The sequence below is a fragment of the Sus scrofa genome, chromosome 13 (genome assembly GCF_000003025.6).
Source record: "Sus scrofa isolate TJ Tabasco breed Duroc chromosome 13, Sscrofa11.1, whole genome shotgun sequence".
NCBI lineage: Eukaryota > Metazoa > Chordata > Mammalia > Artiodactyla > Suidae > Sus > Sus scrofa.
Window position 1 is genome coordinate 86,559,789 of NC_010455.5, and position 23,371 is coordinate 86,583,159.

Here is a 23,371-nt window from a genome sequence, read left to right on the forward strand (position 1 = left end):
TCATTAATTCAATCAAGAGAAAAAAAGCGAAAGGAATTTCAGTATTTCAGGTTTCTGAGTTCTGGGTGGTAACAAGTAACAAGGAGAAGACTTCAACAAAGTCTACAATATACTGAATACTTGTCAAATGTCAGGGAAAGGCAGAGCACTTCTCATGTGTTACCTCCAAGTATAACATCTCTCTAACATGTCAATGGCCAAAGCAGCTAAATTCAAGTATTTCCACATCCAAAGTTCATGTTCTAGAGTTCCCATCTTGGCGCAGCAAAAGTGACTCCGACTAGGAACCATGAGGTTGTAGGTTCAATCCCTGGCCTTGCTCAGTGGTTTAAGGATCTGGCGATGCTGTGGCTCTGGCGTAGGCCAGCAGCAACAGCTCTGATTGGACCCCTAGCCTGGGAACCTCCATATGCTGTGGGTGCAGCCTAAAAAGATAAAAAAAAAAACCCCACAAAGTCCATGTTCTTTCTAACGAGTTGCCCTCCTTATGAGAGTACAGAATGCGGTCCTTTGTGTTGTTCACATAAAGTAGAAAGTCCCTCGATACAAAGGAGGTATACCAGTGAAGCACTAGAACAGCCTATGAGTAAGCAGTTGACCCAGTGAATGTCACGTCACCATGGCATAAGCCAGTATGTAGACTCCAAGCTCTTGCCAAGCAAGAGTCAGAATTCCACCAGTCTTGGACCATTTCCATTAACCGCTGGAGCTGGAGTTAGTTGTACAGTGTCCTATGTGTCTTCAAGTAAAAGCAATTTCCTGGGGCAAACCACACATCCAGACCCAACAGGAGGCCAAGCAACAGAGTTCCAGTAATTGTTCCTATTCTTTTAATGATGGTAATCTCTGGTGTTTAGAAAAATTCCCACACCTTTCTAGAATCTTAAATTCTGGACATTCCTAGAAATGTACCCTGAAGTGACTCCTGCACACCTATATACAGGTTATATAGGAGAATGTTCTTGACACACTATTCAAATAAAAAAAAACTGAAAACATTCCCATACCTAACAATGGTACACTGGATAAATAAATTTTTGTATATTCATATAATACAATGGTGTACTGTGGCAAAAGCAAACTACAGCCATACATATAAACAGAGATGCATCTCAAAATTACAATAAAAAAATGAAAGCAAGGCATTAGAGAACACATATTAATCCATTTTAACATGTTCAAAAGCAGGAAAATGAAACAAACTAATTTTTTCCTGATACGTGTACGGAAGAAAACTTTAAAGAAAAGTTAGGGAATTAATAACACAAAATTCAGGAAAATGGTTAACCGTGGAGAAGTGATATGGAGAAAGTGTTTAGCTATGGCCCTCAAGGGGCTTGCTGTTCCTACAAACAACATTCTACTTTTAACTGGGTGGTGAGGACAGGAGTGATGGGTTGTTACTACTTTTTAAAGAGTACATGTATCTTTAAAGATGAATAGTTAACATTATGACAATGTTTCACAATGAAAACAATCCATCTGACAGTTATACCATGAATGTAATTTTTGACTAAACATCTGTTGTTCTTTTTCTTCTTCTTCTTCTTTTTTTTTTTTTTTTTTGTTGTTGTTGTTGTTCCTTTCTACATTAAACCTGGGGACTGGAGTTCCCATCGTGGCGCAGTGGTTAACGAATTCGACTAGGAACCATGAGGTTGTGGGTTCGGTCCCTGCCCTTGCTCAGTGGGTTAAGGATCTGGCGTTGCCATGAGCTGTGGTGTAGGTTGCAGACGCGGCTCGGATCCCGCGTTGCTGTGGCTCTGGTGTAGGCCAGTGGCTAAAGCTCCGATTCGACCCCTAGCCTGGGAACCTCCATGTGTCGCGGGAGTGGCCCAAAGAAATAGCAAAAAGACAAAAAAAAAAACAACCCCAAAAAACAAAACAAAACAAAACAACCTGGGGACTGCAAATTGTCAAAGAACTGTGGTGGAAACTAATTAGAAAAGATTATCCAGTGCCTTTGTGAAAAGAGACCAGATTATCTATCTACTGTCCATCTATTCATCTATCCATCCACCCATCTATGCATCTAACTATCTACAGTGGTAAGTGGTACAGCATAGCGTGAAAGTGGTGAATGTTAACAATTGCTGAATCTAGGTGATGACAGATATTTGAATATTTTTATTGCGAAAAAACAAAACTTGAAGGAAAAAAAATACATAATTCTGGACTCTCAAACTGAAGTAGTACCTCTGGGGTCCAGACCTGAAAATCTGTGTTTTTGAGAGTCCCAGGTGACCCTCTTGATCAGGCATGTTTTAAGACTGATACAGTGTAAAGAAAAATAAGTTCTCGACCATGCCTGGCAGAAATTGAATTCAAATGTGATCCAAGTGATTGAAAAACACCTCGGGTAAAAAAAAGTTTTGAAAAAAATTTAAATCTGTAAAAATGTTTTAAAAAGTAACTAACATCAATGGATTTAAACAAAGTAAAATAAACCTACACATTGCCTTACAAGCTGCAGGTGCTCAAAGAATTTATCTCCTTCCTTTGAGCCATTATTTCTTTTCCACCACACTAAATTTTCTTCACTTTCTTGTAAATTTTACGATACAGTTTTATCAAAAACATTTTATAAGACAGGGTGATTTCTATTTGGTACAATCATGAATGTTAATTTCATCTTCCTTTAACATTCAGTGGATTGCTTCAGATTTCCCCCTCAGCAAGGCCAAAAAGTACCATACACTGAAGAGAGACTGACTTCTGGCTTCCTAGCAAATGGAAATCAGATAGAAATCTGAGCTGTTTCCACAGTAGGTTAACATTTCAAGGTCCAGAGAACTCTTAACTAAAGAGGTCTTGGCATCTGAAAGTTTAAGGCAACACACAGGAGACTCTAAGCCAATTGAAATGTAATCGAGAGGCAAAGGATGGAGTTCTCTTTTGGCCCAAGAGATTAAGGATCTGGAGTTGTCATTGCAGTGTCTTGAGTTGCTGCTGTGGCTCGGGTTTGATCTCTGGCCTGGGAACCTCCACATGTCATAGGTCTAGCCAAACAAACAAACAGAGAAAGGAGACATGTGTGAGATAGGATGAGGCTGGTGAAGCTGTGGTTTGTTGCTGTACAAGGCAGCCCTGATATCTTAAATGGCATCCTTCGGCAAAAGAGCATTTACCTGGATATCACCTGTTGCCACAATCACTGCAGCTGTATTATATACTCATTCTTCAATTTCACCTTTGGAAACAGTGACACCCTAACAAAGATCAATAAAACCAGAAGCCCTAGAGCCACACCTTGGATATCTGAAACTTCAATCACAAGATTGAAAATGACAATCAGCTCTGCAGTTGAATATTAACTGTAATCTGTCCTGGTGTCTTGGCAAGAGAGACTCTGGGCACATGAAAACCTTGCAATTCTGCAGGCACAAGGCTTAGAAACCTACATATGAAATCTGCATCCTTGGGCTGTGCTGCCTCTAGTGCCTTTGGCTGTTTGAGAGCAGAGAAAATGGAGGAGTTCCTTGTCAGTACAATCCCTTCAGCTTCTTAGCAGCAGCAGGAGTACAACTAGTTCTTACAAAGTCCTAGTCCATCTACCACAGTCCTCTACTTGGATTTAATATGTCACTGTTAGAAAATGACATCCTTTGTACACAAGGTAGGATACTTGGCGGAGGGCAGAAGATTGGGTAGCTGGTAAATGGTGCATGGCAGCACACTTCAGATAGTATGGGCAGTGGTTTAGACATACAGATAAATCCCAGGTGTATCTCCAATAGCTGTGAGCTCTTGAGGGACCACTGTGTTTTTCAGTTATCCTATGTGTCATGGGCACAATGACAGCTGGATCCACCTCACAGTATGCTTGTGAAGACTAAAATGGTTACACTTGGAGAGCACTTAACAGTGCCTGGCACAGAGAAAATCCTCAACAAATATGCATTATCACTACAAACTAAGTAAAATAAACCTACTGGTAAAGAGACCAAGAATGAAATTCTGTATTCAAATGTAATATTTAAAAAATGCTGTCACTCAGCCATTTAATATGCATTACTGAGCATCCATGAGTAAGACTTTATGTTGGGTTCCGGATTGACACCCAAAATTCCCATCTCCTACCATTAGTGAATATGGTTCTGAGACAGGTTGGGGCCTGGGACACTGTACCAGAGTGCTTGCATTTATACCTTATACGAATGCCTCCTCAAGCAAAAAACAAAGAAACCATAAAGGACTAAAAATAACTACATGCAACTACATGCAGTTGCCATAATTATGAATGATAAGATACAAAAAGGCACAAACTAACCGCCATTTCTGAGGTGCAAAAGCACAGTACCACTCACGACTCCTGTGCACAGCACCACAAAGGGGGTGGGTAGACCACCGAAGCTCTGCCTCCTACCTAACCAGATTTGCCCTTACCCTCTTCCATTTAAGGAACAAGCTCACCCACCCTCAGTGAGGGAGCAAGGGCACCTGTTTCTTATTCTCCCTCCTTCATGCAGTAAAACAAGCTCCAATAAAGCTTTCTGGTCTGGCCTCTTATCCATTTCTATTTATTACAGAGTCTAAGGACCTGGGTTGTTAACAGTTCTAGCAGATATGGTTTCATGAGCATTGTTTGTAAGGAGTTTCAAATTGGAAAGAACTAGGAGAAAGAAAATGGGGACATTACTGGAGGGCTTTTTTTCCTATTTGCAGCTAAATGAAAGACAAAAAAGTAAAGGACAACTTAAGTGTCTACAGGATTTGCTTCTATTTTAGGATGTGACATTAATTATGTTATAGTATTAAGATGAATGGATTTATTTAGTAACAGACTAAAAAGAGCACAAAATTAAAATCACATTAAAGATATTGTCTTTGTCACTTATAGAAATACTGTGAAATTAATACATTTGTTTAAATGCAAGGTGCCAATGAATGTACCTTATTCAAACTTTTAAAAATGGAATGTACCTTATTCCATTTTTATTGTTTGCACCTTTTTGGTATTATTATCAAGGCTATAAAATTTCCATTTACAGATATTTGCAAATACCTCTAGCCATTCCTTTATGATAAAATAATTTAAGAAGGATCCATGTTCTATAGGTGAATACTTTTACAATTTATGGAACATTTTGACAAATTATTTTCTTTCTAGTGAGGCTCCTTCAATTTAAACCTAAATCATATCTGAGTGACCATTTCAATATTAAATATTATCTTCCTTTAAGCTTTGCCTAATTGCCATTAAATATACAATGACATTAAATAGAATTCCTAATTCCTTAAATATTAAAAATAATAATCTGTTTTCCGAAAGAGAAAGTTTAACTGGTATGATGCCTTAATAGATTTTAAAGACTCACTAAAGCAAAACTATTACTATAGTAGGTACTCAGGAACTTTTACTTACATTCAAAAGGATTGTTGATTCTTCCTTTTATAAGTGACCCTTTAAATACCTATTGACAATTCAAACATATAAATGTATTCATTTCTTCAATTGAAGCATGTAAAAAAAAATGAAAATTTAATAGCTGCCTAGGGAAAGAGTCCCCCAAACTGGAGGTTTAAATATAAAAATAAAATACAATCTTCTAAGGAAAAAGGAAAGCTAAGAGAAATCCCTTCAGGAAAGAACATAGAAAGTGGATCGGCTATATAGCAGAAATTGGCACAACATTGTAAATCAACTATACTTATATGTTCTTTTTTCTTTCCTTTTTTTCTTTTGGTCCATGCCTAAGGCATGAATAACATCCCAGGCCTGGGATCAAACCTGTTCCACAGCAGCAATCTGAGCCACTGCAGTTGACAACACCTGATCCTTATCCCACTGTGCCACAGAACTTCATATTACATGTTCTTTTGCTTCCTTCTCTTTTTACATTTCTTAGTTTTATATTGATGGATGAAAAAGGACTAGATGCCCAGAGATTATTATTTTTGTGGCCAATGTATCAAATCCGATCTCCCATTACTGATGATCTCTTTCTATCTTTGAATTCTAATCAACAAAAAGCTTTAAAAACATCTTCATAGGCAGTTTACAAACATTAATTTCATAAAAAGCTTTATAGAAGAGATATTATAATAGAAACTGAATCCCAGAGAAGTTATTAAAAGGCTGTTCTCCAAGGCTGTACAGTTAGTAAGAAATTCTGGCAGCATTTGACCTGGCAATATATCATGTTGCTCCTTCACCTGCGCCTTCCTTTTATCCAAAGCAGCTGCCTGCCTTCTGGCCATACCAGAACTCTTTGATATTTACCTGTGAGGTAGGGTAGAGTTGAAAAATAAAAAAATACAGTTGACCCTGAACAACAGGGGGTTAAAGCTGCTAACCCTGGGAGTCTAAAAAGTATAACCTCTTATCCTCAATTCCACATCCAAGGATTCAACCAACTTCAGATCATATGGTACTGCAGTTCCTATTTAGTGAAAAAATATCCACATATTAGGGCCTTTGCTGTTCAAACTTGTATTGTTCAAAGGTCAACTGCATCTTCAATTTAATGAGTTATTTTTTCTTGTCTCTGCAAGGCACAGCAATTCTAGCGATAGACTTGGGAAAAGCAAAAGGCAGAAACAACAGTTCAAATATGCTACTCCCTGAACATGAAATTCATTTTAAAATTGGGTGGGTCTGGTTTTTGAAATACTTTTACAGTAATGGTTACACATTTAGACTAATCTATTTTGACTCAGGAGAAGCTGTGTGGATTACAGACTAATTCATGGGTGACGTTATCATGGATAATAAAAACATCAGCTGTAAATTTTAAACTGAGTCAGTTTATGTATTTTAGTAAAGGTAATGAGGTAGGTGAAGAATTCATTTCGCAAAAAAATTCTGCAGCAAGATTTCTTATGATTTAAACAGAGCTCACAAAAGAGATGATTTTCATGGGCTTCCCCAACCTTTCTCCCTGGGAAACTGGCCTCAATGGAGATTATGTTTATGAAAAGGAGGGCTGGGGTCTCTACCATCCTACTATGGCCCAACAACGCCACCGGGACAGAAAGAAAACCCCTTTCTGGCTTGGAGTGGGTGCCATGTGGTGGAGAGAGAGTGGAGAAGAGGAAGGAGAGCAATGGAGAGTTAACTTCCTCATAGAGGAGAGGGCAAAAATTAGCAGAAAGTATAGTGTACTGTTCTGAAGAGCCTTAGGATTACATTCTGATGGAACCTCCACTAGAAGGTAAGCTACCTAAAGTTAAGAGATTTTTAACATTTTTTTCACTCCTGTACTCTCAGTACATAGAAATTGATTTCCAGTGCTTCTTTCTGCACAAAAATCCTGCATTTCAGCAATTAAATATGATGATTCTCCAAGGAGGAGGGGGACAGCTATATAAAAGAAATTTGGAACTCTTCCAAATATGACTTAGAACATATTAGACCAGGTGATGCTCCTGAGAACCATTAGTCTAGAGGACTTCTTTCAAAGTTTATGAGGTTTGAAACCATTTTCCAAGCAAGATACCCTTCCCTCTCCTCCATACTCTCAATTATAGACCTATAACATCCCTTCTTCGTTTAAAAAGAAAGCTATTTTCTAAAAAAAAAAAAAAAAAACTTAATAAACTCAATTAAATCTTCAATTTACTAATACCTACCTAGATGTTTTTCCCCCTCAAGCCTAATGTGTGAACCCAAATAAATTTCCTCTCAAGTCCAAGAGAAATCCAAAATATATTGTAGGATTTTTAAGTGATACACTTTCATTCTTACAGAAGGAATACAGACACAGTAGTGATTATAAACTACATAAATATCTAACACAATAGTTAAGAAAACACATAGTGAAACATTATAAAACAATATTTCTCTAAAAAAGATGTTCGCAAATAGTTTTGTAAAAATAATTAAAATGCTTATAATAGTCTGTATAATTATATCGTGGGTAGTTTTGCTTTCAAGAAGTATTTAAAACCTACATATTATGCTAAAATCTACTTATTTTTCAAATCTCTACAAGAAATGTACAATAGATTTTATGACATAAAAAAATAAAAAGAAACTAAACTGACATCCACTCTTTTATAATGAATTTAACTAAAAAGACCTCAGGTTCAAAGAAGAAAAGTTTACACACTCTTTCAAGCACATTTCTCTTTATAGGCTTTCTACCTATAGACTAAATGCCTGCTCTTGGCTCCTGTGGTGTATTGTGTTGATTAGTTTCATGGGTTCTTGGTTACCAGGGAACTGGATAGCTGGGTGGGCTTAATATGAATAGATTAGTCTGATGATTGTGAAGGATTCAGTCATTCCTGTTCCACACCTTGGCAACTTAATAGGCTGCTGTCACATGGGCTGGAATTAATAAACTATTCTACTCAAAAAGCAATTACAGAGTCTTACACTAACAAGATAAACTTAAGTCTGTTACTTTGGAATAAAACATGCAGTAGAAATGTCCCAGAAATACATGGAATCTTTCATTAAACTGTATGTGGAATGTATATTTAATTATATATTTGCATGAAAACAATCCTAGGAGAAACTGTAGCGAAACAGTGATTAATTTTCATTATGAACAAATGAAAGTGTTGACTCAATTTATATTATGTTTTTATCATTTATACCAATACTTTTCCTAATTCAGTCACGCCATGGTTCCTTTCAAATAAAAGACAGGATATTTCCTTCTTTTTAGTAGGAGGTTGGTTATTCGGCTTTATTCTAAAATAAAAGAATTATATTAAATGGGAATAAACTGATAGTCACAACTGACAGATAACTTTTATTAAACACATTAGTTTAATTTTTTAAGAGACTATCAGGTCTCTCCATTTTAGAGGCGGCATGTTTTTATTACTTGGAGTACAAAAAAATACCAGAAGAATATCATCAGGGTGTTCATATAATACATTTTAGGAAACATTACCATGCCAATCATGACGTCTGAAAGACTACAAGATAATGCTTTATTGTGTTATATTCTGGAAGGCAGCTATGCTCACCACTATACCACCAATGCTGCACTATAGTTATTTTCTGGCTAGTCTTCTGGTATTAAAAACTATAACAAAACAGGATATCATGTGACCTACAATTAAATCATTTTGATAAGAAACCTTACATGTGTAAAAACAGACATTTTAAAATGTGTTATCTGCAACAGTACATTTATTTATATCACAAAAAGGATCCCTCCTACCTAGATTCCCATTTTTCATCCCAAATGCAACCACAGATACTAGATCTTTTGTGTCTCCCATGAGATTTTCTAAGCAAGCACAAACTACTATAGATGTCTTTTAATACAGATGCCATTCTTCTAAATACCCTTCTGTATCTTACTTTTTCATTTAATACAATGTCTCGATGTTGCTTACATTTCAGTTCATATAACCTTATTCTTTTTAATGACAATTCACCTGGCTGCTTGATGAAAACAAATTGTCCCTGAATGTATGCTATTACAAACAATGCTGAAATAAATTTATGAGCATTTCTTTGTGCACATTTGTATTGAATCCCTGGAAGAATTGCTGAATCAAGTTTTGAGCATTTTTTTTTTTTTGACAAACATCATCAAACTGTTCTCCAAGAATCTGTATCAATTCCCATACCAGACAAAAGTATGTTACATTCTTAACATTATGTTTTATCAAAAATTTTGTTATTGCTAATCTGAAAGGTGAAAACATTTGTTTTCCCTATCTTGAGCAGTGTTTATTATATGCTTACAAGTCATTTTCAGCTCCATTTCTGCCTATTTGTTGTGACCATTTCTGTTTGCCAGGTTTTTTTTTTTTAATTTCTTTTCATGTAATTTATGTGAATTGTATGGTATTTAATTAATGGCATTAAAACTTTGTTAAGAATTTATTCTCAAAAATTTTCATTAATTTTTACTACACTTTTGCCATGCATTCTTTTGGATTTTTTTGTGGTCCAATTTTAGAGATTTTCCTTTCTAAAAAGGATAGCAGCCCTCTCATCCAGAAGGATACATGCTCTAAAAGTGATTTTAGAACAAAGCTGCTGAAATATATAGAGAATGAAAATTACTGTATTCTCTGTTTATAAAAATGTTAACAGGTTGTGAAATTCCTCAGGTAAAACTTTTCATTTGTGTGCCTATAGGAAGGATTGTATTAATCAATACTAAGGAAGGAGATAAACAAAGGGACTTTCAAAGAAAGAATCTAAAAGAGAATATTCAAGGAGAAAATAAATGAAGCTAACAATATGAAAAGCTTTATGAAAGAATATACATTTCTTCTGCAGTGAATGACAACTAATAACAATAAAGGAGGGGGATTCCGGTCGTGGCTCAGTGGTTAACGAATCTGATTAGGAACCATGAGGTTGTGGGTTGGATCCCTGGCCTTGCTCAGTGGGTTAAGGATCCGGCGTTGCCGTGAGCTGTGGTGTAGGTTGCAGATGCGGCTTGGATCCCACGTTGCTGTGGCTCTGGCGTAGGCCGGCGGCTATAGCTCCAATTCAACCCCTAGCCTGGGAACCTCCATATGCCATGGGTGCAGCCCTAGAAAAGACAAAAAAAAAAAAAAAAAAAAACAAAACCACAAAGGAATTATTATTTTATAAATTACTAACTATACTCTCAGGATCTTTACTATTTATTATTTTTTTTCTACTACAATAATATTACTTTTTACTTATAAACATGCGTACATTATAGAACCATATAACAGAACACAAATATACATAATAATATACATATACCTCAGAGATACCTCAGAGATTTTGCAGGTTCAGTTCTGGACCACCAAAATAAAACAAACACATATACATTTATATAAAAATAACTATATATATATACATAAGACACATATATATAAACATTTTTATGTACTATGTTTCAACTTATAATAAACTTTGGACATATTTCTACTTTAGAGCATTTACAACTACAATATATTTTAAACTATTATTATTCTGCTTTGGATATACAGTAAACTATGTAACCAAATTTCAATCAATGGTTACAGAACTATATACAAGATTCCTACATCAGAAACAAAACTACTGTACCATCTTTGACAAAGATTTTTATTTGCCAACTTAGGAGCACGATGAATGAATGAATGAATATTTGAAAATTTTAATAGTTATCACCATAAAAATTTTTACCTATACATTTCCACTAAGAGTTTGTAAGAGTCTATTTCTCTCATTATATTATCAACAATACTGAGTATTATCAGACTTCCAAATTCAATAAAACAGGCAAAAACTATCTTACTTTAATTGCATTTTTCTGATAATTAATGTGACTTGAGTCTTCATACTACTTAGCATTTGTGTTTCTCTTACTCTCTTACTTTGAATAGACTTTTTATTCTCACACTGCTCATCTTAAAAGTCCTTAATGAGAGTTCTAGGGATATTAGAAAATTAGCTCTTTTTCTGTTAACAATTTCCCTTTGTATCTGGATTTTTTTTCATCTTTTTGTTTTTTGTTTTTGTTTTGTTTTGGTCTTTTTATGGCCACATCCACACCATATGGAAATTCACAGGCTAGGGGTTGAATTGGAGCTTGGGTCACTAGCCTACACCACAGCCAGAGGGGATCTGAGCCACATCTGTGACCTACACCACAGCTCAAGGCAACATTGATCCTTAAACCACTGAGCAGGGCCAGGGCTCAAACCTGCATTCTCATAGATACTAGTCAGATTTGTTTCCCCTGAGCCACAACAGGAACTCCTTGTTTGTCTTTTTTTTTTACATGCAAATCTTAAGAATTATGTCCTACATGGGCTTTGGGTTTTTCAATCAACTTCAAAAATGCTTTCCCACATGCCATGCTCACAAATATTTATTCAGCTTTTCTTCTTTTACTTCTAGGTTTTATATATTTAGACTTAATTAGTATTAGATTTCATTTGTATGTTAAAAATGAGGGTAAGTTCAAGTTTTATTATTGGATTTCCCAAATAAACACCTGACTATCCAAGAATGATCAATTAAATGTTATTTCTTTTCCATTCCTGGATTAAAACTGTGTGCTTATCAAATGTCAGCTTTCCTTTTATTTTTTTCTTTTTAGGGTCCCACTTGTGGTATACAGAAGTTCCTGGGCAAGGGGTTGAAATGGCGCTAGGGCAGCAACACCAGATCTGAGCTGCATCTGCGACCTATGTTACAGCCTGTGGCAACATCAGATCCTTAACCCACTGAGCGAGGCCAGGGACCAAACTTGCATCCTCATGGATACTAGCCAGGTTCGTAACCAACTGATGCACAATGGGAACTCTCTTTCCTTTTATTCTTAAATGTCTCTTCAGTTTCCTTAATTTATCTGGTGGTAGATCTAGTCCCTATCCTATGGCCTTTTAATCACTATAGATTTAGAAAACCTTTTATTATGTAGTAAAATCCATATATATATGCGCATTTTTCTTTGAATTGATATCTTCCTGGCTGTTTTTCCACTTAAATTGTTGCTTTAAAAACAAACAAAAAAAGTCGGATAGGATTCTATTTAATTTATATGTTCGTTTAGAGAAATGATATCTTTGTCTAGAAGAATGTTATGTGTGTATTAAAATTACCTATATATTTTCACATATATATTTTTATCTATGTCCCTAGGGCTTTATGTCATTTTAAAATAGGCTGTCCAAATTATTTCATGCCAAACCGAATGGTTTACTTTGTCCTATTCCGTTTTCTAATTTATATATATATGTAATAGCTATTGATATCTAATAGCAGTCAGATGCAATTAGACAATTTTTTCTCATTTTTATATGAGATTTTTAGTTGTTTTCTAGATATTCAGGGTACCCAATTGCATTACATGTAAAAAGTGGTAATTCTGTGTCTTCTTTTCTAATCCGAATGTTACTGTGTCCTCCTGCCACTTCACTGGCCTATACACCTGAACAAAGTGACACACTATGATGATGAGCATTCTTGGCTTTTCCAAATTTCCGGGCAATGATGCTGGTGTTCCAAGATTTACCATCACAGTAAGACTGGTAGATGGAGGTTAACCTTCTACTCATAAAGTATTTTAAATTAACCCAATTTAAAATACTGAAGCTTCACTCTTTCAAGTTGGTGGTAAATCAACCTTACAGCATATCTTCATCTTTGTATAAGTTCAGGCGGCTACCTATTAATTACGTAACAAAAAATGAAAAACACAACTAAATTTCCTAAGAAAACATAAGACCAGAAAATAAATGAAAGAAAATTATGTCTCAAAATACAAACGATTTATTTTATAGAAACAAAGTAACTGCACCCTGAAATAAATTACACCCCTCTAGTTTGTCTGAATGCTAAAATGCGATATGCGTTCCCTCCTGTGTCCCGCGTCTCTCCACCCGCCACGCAAGCCAAGAAGCGATTACAAACCCTTTTACCTCAGAGTGGGCCCGGCCGGGGTCCCCAAAGCAGCGAGGAGGGAGCGACCATCAGAGACTCGAGAGGAGCCCTGTCCCGCGCAAGCGACCCGGGAAAGGGGCGCAGAGCACCGGGACAGAGCGGCCCCTTCTCCCAGGAGCGCTTCTGCGCGGGCAGAACAATCTACCCAGTACAGCTTCCGTCCCGGGGCCACGACCGCAGACTTCAGATGCAGGGGGGCCCCAACCCCTACCCCGTGCCAGAGACTGCCAGAGTCCACCTGGCAGACGCGCGCCCGGCGCCCCGAAACTTCGGAAAGCACCTGAAGATGCGGCGGTCTGCGGGCTGGGGGCTGCCAGCCCAGGACGCCGCGCTCCCTCCGCGTCCTCCGGCCTCCGCCTCTCCTCCCGGAGCCCGCGACCCCTCTCTCCGCCCGTCCAGCCCCACTCACCGCCGGGCCCACCGTCCGCTTGGCACCCAAGACACCAGGCCTAGAGTGTGATTTTATACCGGCAGGAAAGAGAAAGAGGCTGGGCGGGGAAAAGGAAAGGAAGAGGAGGATTTTCAAATTAAAAGCAAAATAGGGCCCCAAGGGGGAAGGGCGCACGGGGTCGGGGGCGTGGTCCCGCAACCTGGGACCCTCCCCGGGGCGCCATCTCCCGGCCCCGCCCCCGCGCTGAGAGCTTTGAGGCCGAGGGTCAAGCGGTCCTGGGAGACGCTGGCCGCTCTAGAGCCTGCTTCCAGATGGAAAAAAGTAGGGGACAGGAAATGAAGCAAAACAAGTTGTCACCGCTCTCATGTGAGGTAAAGAGAAAGACAAGAGCAAGTAGGCGGTTGCCTCTCATCAGGGGGGCAGTTCGAGAGCCTGTGAGACAGGGCTTTGATGAGAGAGAGCAGGGAAAGGAGCATAAACCCCCCTTTCGCAAGATCCCTGTTAATTTGCTTCTATCCCTCCTCAGACCCTTGGCTTAGAGAGTTGGCCTCGGCCAGGCAATGCTGGCTGGAAACACTGGGGCGCAGGGCCCAGGCATTTGTTTTCCTTTCCACAAGATTGGAAGAGGCCAATTTGATGTTGGAGTGAGGGAGGTAGGGATGCCGGGAAAGAGGGCTGGGGGAGCAGGGTTGCCTATGTTTTCGACATTGGGAGAAAAATGCCATTTTTAACCACCGTTGTTAAGCGCAGGTATTGTTTTCAAACGAATGGGGTTTATGTCTGTGGTCCATGAAGGGGAACACAAACCACTGACAGGAACTGGAAGAATCTAGACGTTCTGGACTTTATAAAGAATCAGAACTGGACAGAAGTAAATTAGATTAAGCTTTGAAGGGTACTTGGCAGTGCCCCACTAAGGGAGAAATGTGGATAGACGAAGAGATATGGGAGTGGAGTTTTGGAATTTTCCATTTTCCTTTGTATGTGTGTTATTTGCTAGTAAGCGTGTGAAATGGAGTTTAAAAATTCATATTGGGGAGTTCCCGTCGTGGTGCAGTGGTTAACGAATCCGACTAGGAACCATGAGGTTGCGGGTTCGGTTCCTGCCCTTGCTCAGTGGGTTAACAATCCAGCGTTGCCCTGAGCTGTGGTGTAGGTTGCAGACGCGGCTCGGATCCCGCGTTGCTGTGGCTCTGGCGTAGGCCGGTGGCTACAGCTCCGATTCAACCCCTAGCCTGGGAACCTCCATATGCCGCGGGAGCGGCCCAAGAAATAGCAAAAAGACAAAAAAAAAAAAAAAATTCATATTGTATTTCTCGGTAGTAATTGCACAGGACATCTCTCAATACTGAAATAATGTTAGATTGAAAGCATAAACCAAAGTGGTGCCAAAACTACAGCTAAGCGAAATACTATTTATTAGCTTTGTTTTAAATTCATGAGAGTGATTCAGAAATTACGTTTATGAATACAAACATCTACAATGGTCACGTGAATGATCTGCAGTAACTCAAGAAAGAAACAAGTCTTGTGAAACATACTGCTTTGGGGAGGGATAAAGAGTTGAAAATAAGTCATATGCTCCAAATCACAAGTTTTGAGGGGAAGAAGCATGATCAAACCTATGTCTTTTTTGAAATTCCTGATCTGGTGATGTTACAGCTGGAATCCTTCAGGGAATGAAAAATTCACTTTTTTTCTTTAACTAATTCTACTGTAGTTGCTTCTTAGCTACATCTCTTCGTGTAGTTTTCTTTTTGCTGGTTTTTCTTACATTACCACATTCTGCTGAGAGTTAATTTTGTATCACTTCACAGAAAATTAATAAAATTAAGTTTGCAAAGCACTTTTCGTTACCTCAATCCTATATGTCATCGTTATTGTATTTTACATACACGCAAATTATAAACTCCATAATAAAAATGTTATGTTTTGCTAAAGCTGTCAGTTGTCTTTTACAGATACTAAGAAAAAATAGTTTTTATATTTACACATAAATACACAATCATGTGCTCTTCATTTCTTCTTTTAGATAGAGTTTTATCTACTCTCACTTCCCCTCAGGCTGGAAAATTTCCTTTAGTATTTCCTGTAGTGCAGAATGGCGAAAGTCCTTCAGCACTTTTTACCTGAAAGTATTTTTTATGCATTTTTATCAATATCTTCACTGGATGTAGAATTGTCAGGGGACAGGTTTTTCTTTTCTTCCCCATTGGTTTTGAGTGCCATTTTTATCTGATGGGATTCAGATTTTTGGCTTTAATATGAACTTTTTAGTTTTGGTTTCTGCAATTAGCCTATAATGTGTGGTTTTCTTTGTATTTATTCTTCGTGGAATTCTCTGAATATCATAGAAATGTTGGTTATTTTGTCCATGTTTTGAAACTTTCAGCCATGTGTCTTTAAATTACCTCCCTATTCCATTCTCTATCCTTTCTCTCTGTGAAATCAATTAAATGTGTATTAGACCATTTAATGTTACCTCACATGTCACCAAGACTTTATTTACATTTTTTTGCCTTTTTTTTTTTTTTTGGTCTTTATATTGAATAATTACCATACATCTCTCTTCAAGATTTACTGGCTTTGTATCAATCTGCTCTTGAGCCCATTAACGATATTACACTTTTCAGTTCTACTATTTCTATTTAGTCCTTTTTAGCAGTTTCCATGCCTCTGCAGAGATTCCACATCTGTTTATTCATTGTGACCATAATTTTCTTAAAATTAATGAACATATTTATAATACCTATTTTATTACTCTATTCCAATTTTTTTTTCACCTTGGGATCTGTTTCTATCAGCTTTTTTTTTTTAAACAATGAGTTATGATTTCCTGTTCATTAGAATGTTTATTCATTTTTATTGTATACGGGACATTGTAGATAGCATATTGTAGAGATTCTAAGTTCTGTCTTCTTCTGAAAGAGGAGTAATTATTTTCTGGCAAGAAGTTGAAGGCTGATTATCTTTAACTTCTGAAGTCTTTGGCTTATACTTTATTAAGGCCAGTCTATCAAATGCCTGAAGGTTTTAGCAAACCACTCTCTCCTTGACAGTACTCAAATTCCAAACTCTGCTTGGAATGCATGGTAACTGAAATCTCTGGTCTAATTCTTTCAGCTACTACTTTCTGCTGGCATCATTGGGGTCTCTCCAGTGCATGGGATTTGAATTAAAGTAAGTCAGGGGTTTGAGGACTGTTTATAAGGAGATATTAATGTGTTACTTTCTGAGATTACCCTCATGTACAGCCACTCTGTTAGCCTGAAATCTCTTCACTGATATCACAAGTGAATACCACAGGAGCATTCTGCTTGAATCTTTTGTTCCCTGCATCTGAGGACTAGGGAATGGACACAGGGGAGAAGCTGTGTAAACATAGATCTCACACAGTTACTATAATTTTTTTTAACTGCTCAAATCCCCACAGATTCTGCTTTTTACTGCTCTCCAAGTCTTCAGATAGTTGTTTAGGTATTTTTCCAGAGTTGATTATTGTTATCTATGGGAGAGTTATTCCAATAAAGTCTAACTTGTCATTATTGGAAATATAACTCTTACAAACTCAAAACATTTTAAAGGAGTTCATTGCTAAATAAGTCAAACTCTTAGAAATCTCATTTTGTTAAGCAGAAAATATATCCACAAGACATCCTTTGCTGTTTCTTAATTCTATGTTCTAAAAGAAAATATATTTCTTACTTTAATTCAGCAACACTGTAAGTTTATGGATAGAACTGTCTCCTTGTTCTTACATATTTTCTTCCTAAGACTGAACACCCTTCTTTCCTTTTGTTAATTGTTTGTCATGATTGCAGATTTCTTACTCTGAGATTACCTTATAATATTTGGCCTGATATTTATACATTACAATGAAATATCAATAGGGCTCTACTAATGAGGCCCAATTTCAGTAGCTTTATTGGCAATCACTTATAGTATATTTATGGTAATCAAACCCCAGCATTGGTTACCCTGCAGTCAGTTTTTTCATTGTATGCTAGGGAAATTGCTATAATTACTAGTATTTAATAGATGACCTTTTATTTTCTGATCAGTTCTTTGGTCTAGTAAGGTCTATAGTAGAGGAATAAGAGAAACGGAGCCCAAAGAATTTTAACACAAAGATAATAAGAATGATTGGATTTGGAAGATGTGGTATATATACACAATGGAATACTATTCAGCCATAAAAAAGAATGACATAATGCCATTTGCAGCAACATGGATGGAACTAGAGAATCTCATACTGAGTGAAATGAGCCAGAAAGACAAAGGCAAATACCATATGATATCACTTATAACTGGAATCTAATATCCAGCACAAATGAACATCTCCTCGGAAAAGAAAATCATGGACTTGGAGAAGAGACTAGTGGTTGCCTGATGGGAGGGGGAGGGAGTGGGAGGGACCGGGAGCTTGGGCTTATCAGACACAACTTAGAATAGATGTACAAGGAGATCCTGCTGAATAGCATTGAGAACTATGTCTAGATACTCATGTTGCAACAGAAGAAAGGGTGGGGGAAAAACTGTAATTGTAATGTATACATGTAAGGATAACCTGACCCCCTTGCTGTACAGTGGGAAAATTAAAAAAAAAAAAAAGATAATAAGAAATGAGAGCATGTTGAAGGTGGGGCTAGAGAGAGGTGAGCATGGTTGGAGAGAGGCTCTTTCCAACAACTGAAGTCATGGCTTGAGGGTTCTCCAGCAAACAATGTAAGGTGAATTATGCACAGTTTTAAATGCTAATACTTGCTGTTGCCCTCAAAAAAAATTTAATGACTTTTTTTCCTTATAGTTGATTTACATTGTTCGGTCAATTTCTGCTGTACAGCAAAGTGACCTTTCATACACACACACACACACACACACACACACATTCTTTTTCACACATTATTCCTCCATCATGTTCCATCACAAGTGACTAGATATAGTTCCCTGTGCTATAAAGCAGGATCTCATTGCTTATTCATTCCAAATGCAATAGTTTTCTTCCACTAACACCAAACACTCAGTGCATCCCACTCTCTCCCTCTCCCCCTTAGCAACAGCAAGTCTGTGCTCCAAGTCCATGAGTTTGTTTATTTTTTGTAGAAAGGTTGATTTGTGCCATATTTTATTTATTTATTTATTTATACATTTATTCATTTATTTATCTATCTTTTTAAGGCTGCACCCACAGCATATGGAGGTTTCCAGGCTAGGGGTCAAATTGGAGCTGTAGCCACCAATCTACACAAAAACCACAGCAATGCCAGATCTGAGCCACGTCTGAGGGCTACACCACAGCTCACAGCAATGCTGCATCCTTAACCCACTGAGTGAGGCCAGGAATTGAACCTGCATCCTTATGGATGAATCTGTGGGGATTTGAGCAGTTAAAAAAAATTATAGTAACTGTGTGAGATCTATGTTTACACAGCTTCTCCCCTGTGTCCATTCCCTAGTCCTCAGATGCAGGGAACAAAAGATTCAAGCAGAATGCTCCTGTGGTATTCACTTGTGATATCAGTGAAGAGATTTCAGGCTAACAGAGTGGCTGTACATGAGGGTAATCTCAGAAAGTAACACATTAATATCTCCTTATAAACAGTCCTCAAATTCCTGACTGGATATATACCCAAGAGTGATATGATAGGGTATTTGTCTTTTTCTTTCTGGCTTACTTAGTATGAGAGTCTCTAGTTCCATGCATGTTGCTGCAAAAGGCATTATTCTTTTTTATGGCTGAGTAGTATTCCATCGTGTGTGTGTGTGTGTGTGTGTGTATATATACGTGTATATATATATCATGTATATATACACATGTATATATATACATGTATATATATATACACGTATATATATATGTGTATATATATAATGTATATATATACATATATACATGTATATATATATCATGTATATATATACATGCCCCATCTTAATTCATTCATCTGTTGATGGACATTTAGGTTTTTTCCATGTCTTGGATATTGTGAGTAGTGCTGCAGTGAACATAGGTATGCCTGTACCTTTTTCAATGAAAGTTTTGTCTGGATGTATACCCAGGAGTGGGGTTGCTGTGTCATATGGTAGTTCTATATTTAATTTTCTGAGGTAGGAATTGTACCAGTTTACATTCCCAACAACAGTGGAGAAGGGTGCCCTTTTCTCTACACCCTCTCCAGCATTAGTTATTTGTTGACTTGTTAATGATGGCCCTTCTAACCAGTGTGAGGTGGTACCTCATAGAAGTTTTGATTTACATTTCTGTAATAAGTGATGTTGATATTTTTCCATGTGCCTGTTGGCCATCTGTATATCCTCTTTCTTTTTTTTGTTTTTTTGCCTTTTCTAGGGCCACTCCCGCAGCATATGGAGGTTCCCAGGCTAGGGGTCCAATCGGAGCTGTTGCTGCCAGCCTATACCAGAGCCACAGCAACCCGAGATCTGAGCCGTGTCTGTGAGCTATACCACAGCTCACCGCAATGCCAGATCCTTAACCCACTGAGCAAGGCCAAGGATCGAACCCTCAACCTCATGGTTCCTAGTCAGATTCATTAACCACTGAACCACTACAGGAACTCCTGTATATCCTCTTTGGAGAAATGTCTATTTAGGTCTTCTGCCCATTTTTCAATTGGGTTGCTTGTGCTTCTGCTGTTGAGTTATATATGTTGTTTGTATATTTTAGAGATTAAGCCCTTATCAGTTGCATCATTTGAAACTATTTTCTCCCACTCCACAGGTTGTCTTTTTTTTTTTTTTTTTTTTAATGATTTCCTTTGCTGTGCAAAAATTTGTCAGTTTGATTAGGTCCCATTGGTTTATTTTTGTTTTTATTTCTGTTGCCTTGGGAAACTAAACTAACAAAACATTTGTGAGGTTGATGTCAGAGAATGTTTTCTCTATGTTCTCTTCTAGGAGTCTTATGGTGTCTTGTCTTATATTTACATCTTTAAGCCATTTTGAATTTATTTGTGTGTGTAGTGTGAGGGTGTATTCTAGTTTCATTGATTTACATGCAGCTGTCCAGTTTTCCCAGCACCACTTGCTGAAAAGACTGACAACCCAGGAGAAATGAACAACTTTCTAGAGACATACAGCCTGCCAAAATTGAATCAAGAAGAAATAGATCAATTGAACAGACCAATCACTAGAAATGAGACTGAATATGTAATGAAAACACTCCTGCAAACAAAAGTCCAGGAACAGATGGCTTTACAGGCAAGTTCTACAAAACATACAAAGAAGAACTCATACCCACCATTCTTAAACTTTTCCAAAAGGTTGAAGAAGAAGGAACACTTCCAAAGACACTCTATGAAGCCACCATTACCCTAATACCAAAACCAGACAAAGATACTACCAAAAAAGAAAATGATAGGCCAATATCTTTGATGAATATAGACACAAAAATTCTCAACGCTAGAGAAATATATGGCGGTCTATCTGTTTTAGGTCAACATTTTGGCAGTCCATATGATGACCAGAGAAGAACCCCAAAGGCTCTGGGGCTGGTGAGGAAACAAATGTGATGGCCACTACTGAGCTTGAAGAGCTCACTGCTTTTCTTGTCAAGGATGAAGTTTGAAGGTACTTCTTTCTCCTGGATCTGAACTCTTTGCATTTGAAGCTCTTCAGGCTTTATTTGGGATCTATTTTAAGATCTTGTATTTCTCATTAAGACTTTTTTTTATGTAAGTATTTCTATGTACTTGGCAATTGGATTTGATTTCATGATCAGACTGTTTCAACCAAAGCCGACTGGTCCTTTTACCATCCATTCAGGAGCAGGAACTGCTTTACAGAAACTGTCACTTCAGACATCAGCCCATTCCTTTGGAATAGGGTCTGTTCTCTGAAAACTGGCTAGAAAAGCCTTAGCCTCGATTCTCCAGGACCAAGCTACTTCCTTAGAATTGTCCAGTGTTAGCTTGCAGGTTGTTAGAACTGAGCTTAGTTGTATTTCTTAGCAGAATTTCTTAGCAGAATTTCTTATATTCTGTGGACTAAAGATGAACTGTGAGCCATGGTAAAATACTTTTCCAAAGTAATCAAAGATCCTCACAGACTTGCTGAGGAATTCAGTGTAGTTCTTCAAACTTATCAACCTAATTTTTCTGACTTATACCAGCTATTTCATAAGTTTGTTGGTAAGGGCTAGAAAATTTACCAACAAGCATTGTGAAAATTGCTAATTGAAAAAAATCCTGGAGTTCCCATTGTGGCGCATCAGAAACGAATCCAACTAGTGTCCATGAAGCTGTAGGTTGGATCCTTGGCCTCGCTCAGGGGGTTAAGGATCTAGTGTTGCTGGGAGTTCTTATCATGGCTAATGGAAATGAATCTGACTAGTATCCATTAGGACACATGTTCAATCCCTGGCCTCACTCAATGGGTTAAGGATCTGGCATTGCTGTCAGCTGTGGTGTAGGCTGGCAGCTGCAGCTCAGATTCAGCCCCTAGACTGGGAACTTCCATATGTCATGGGTGTAGCCCTTAAAAGCAAAAAAGGAAAAGAAAAAAATCCTGGGAAGTCTCTATAACTACAACCAGGAGACTAGCCCACTAATTTATATGCTTAGGAAATTGCTAGGCAACTCCAAAAAGCCATGGAGCAATTTCTTCGGCTTTCCCAAAATTCAGGCATATACACAGAAATCTAATGAACCTATCCATGGCTATTACAATCTACTTCAGAATGGTTTTAAACAAAATATTCTACCCAGGTAGCTTTTAACTCTATGTTTATTAATGGGCTGAATTGAGAACTTTCCCTTTCTAGTAAAAAGGACCAGAATAGAATAAGAAACTATCCATTCTAGATTTAGTTAATCTGGCAAAACAGCTGTATTGCACTCACCTAAATAATCTTGGTCCATCCTACTATTATAAAATAGCCTCAGCCTCCAAGTACTGAAACAGTTCAAACAGCAGGGATCTGTAATGTCAAGAGGCTCCCATCTCTATTCCTTTTTATTTCAGCCCTTTGAGAGATATATACCCTTTTCTCCTTAGTTCCTCTACCCGTACCCGTTTATTAGGCCAAGACTTAGAGAAGTGTCATGCTGGAATTGATTTCCCCCAAGTGGGGGAAATGATTCTACAATTTTACATTTGTCATCAAAATAACTAACCAGATGAATTAAATAATAACTCTTTGACCTTTTCAATTTGTCTCATCTCTGACAGTGCTAGAGCTGATTTTGGAAATACCATTTGTCCCTATTGAATCAGCTACCATCCTCCTTATTGGAAATCTCCAAGTGATGCTGGCAAAATTCACAGCACACTTCCCATCAAGATTCAGATACACCCCTCAAAATGTCTACCCAGAATTAATCAATACTGTGTAAGTAAGGAATCTCTTCAAGGTATAAAGCCCATAATAGAATATTACGAAGCTCATTATCATTACCCCTTATACTAACCCCTATAGCACCTCTATTTTACTGGTGAGAAAACCTAAGACCAAGGGTGGAAGTTTGTCTAGGACTACTGAGCAATAAACAACACCATTATTCCTTGCTGATCCTAATTTTCATACATTACTAATATCTAGTCCTACTTGAAATAAATCCTTTACTGTTATTGGTTTATGCAATGCATTCTTTAATACTGCAGTTAGTGAAGCTAGACAGTACCTTTTGGCCTTCACT

At 37.6% G+C, this 23,371-nt stretch overlaps 1 protein-coding gene and 1 long non-coding RNA gene across 10 annotated transcripts in view; one reads left to right on the top strand and one right to left on the bottom strand.

Annotated features, from left to right (window-relative positions):
* Positions 1-13,877, bottom strand: part of PLSCR4 (phospholipid scramblase 4) — a 31,387-nt gene extending 17,510 nt beyond the window's left edge. For 2 of the 7 annotated variants that reach the window (XM_013982114.2, XM_021069590.1), the window contains exon 1: positions 13,737-13,873. The gene's annotated coding sequence lies outside the window, so the exon portion shown is untranslated. Of the gene's footprint in view, positions 1-5,365; positions 5,415-13,305; positions 13,395-13,736 lie in introns of those variants that run through there. The other 5 variants (XM_013982112.2, XM_003132464.5, XM_005669924.3 and 2 more) reach the window with 5 other exon arrangements.
* Positions 13,957-23,371, top strand: part of LOC106505711 — a 51,192-nt gene continuing 41,777 nt past the window's right edge. For all 3 annotated transcript variants that reach the window (XR_002337710.1, XR_002337709.1, XR_002337711.1), the window contains exon 1: positions 13,957-14,089. This is a non-coding gene — a long non-coding RNA (uncharacterized LOC106505711). The remainder of the gene's footprint in view (positions 14,090-23,371) is intronic.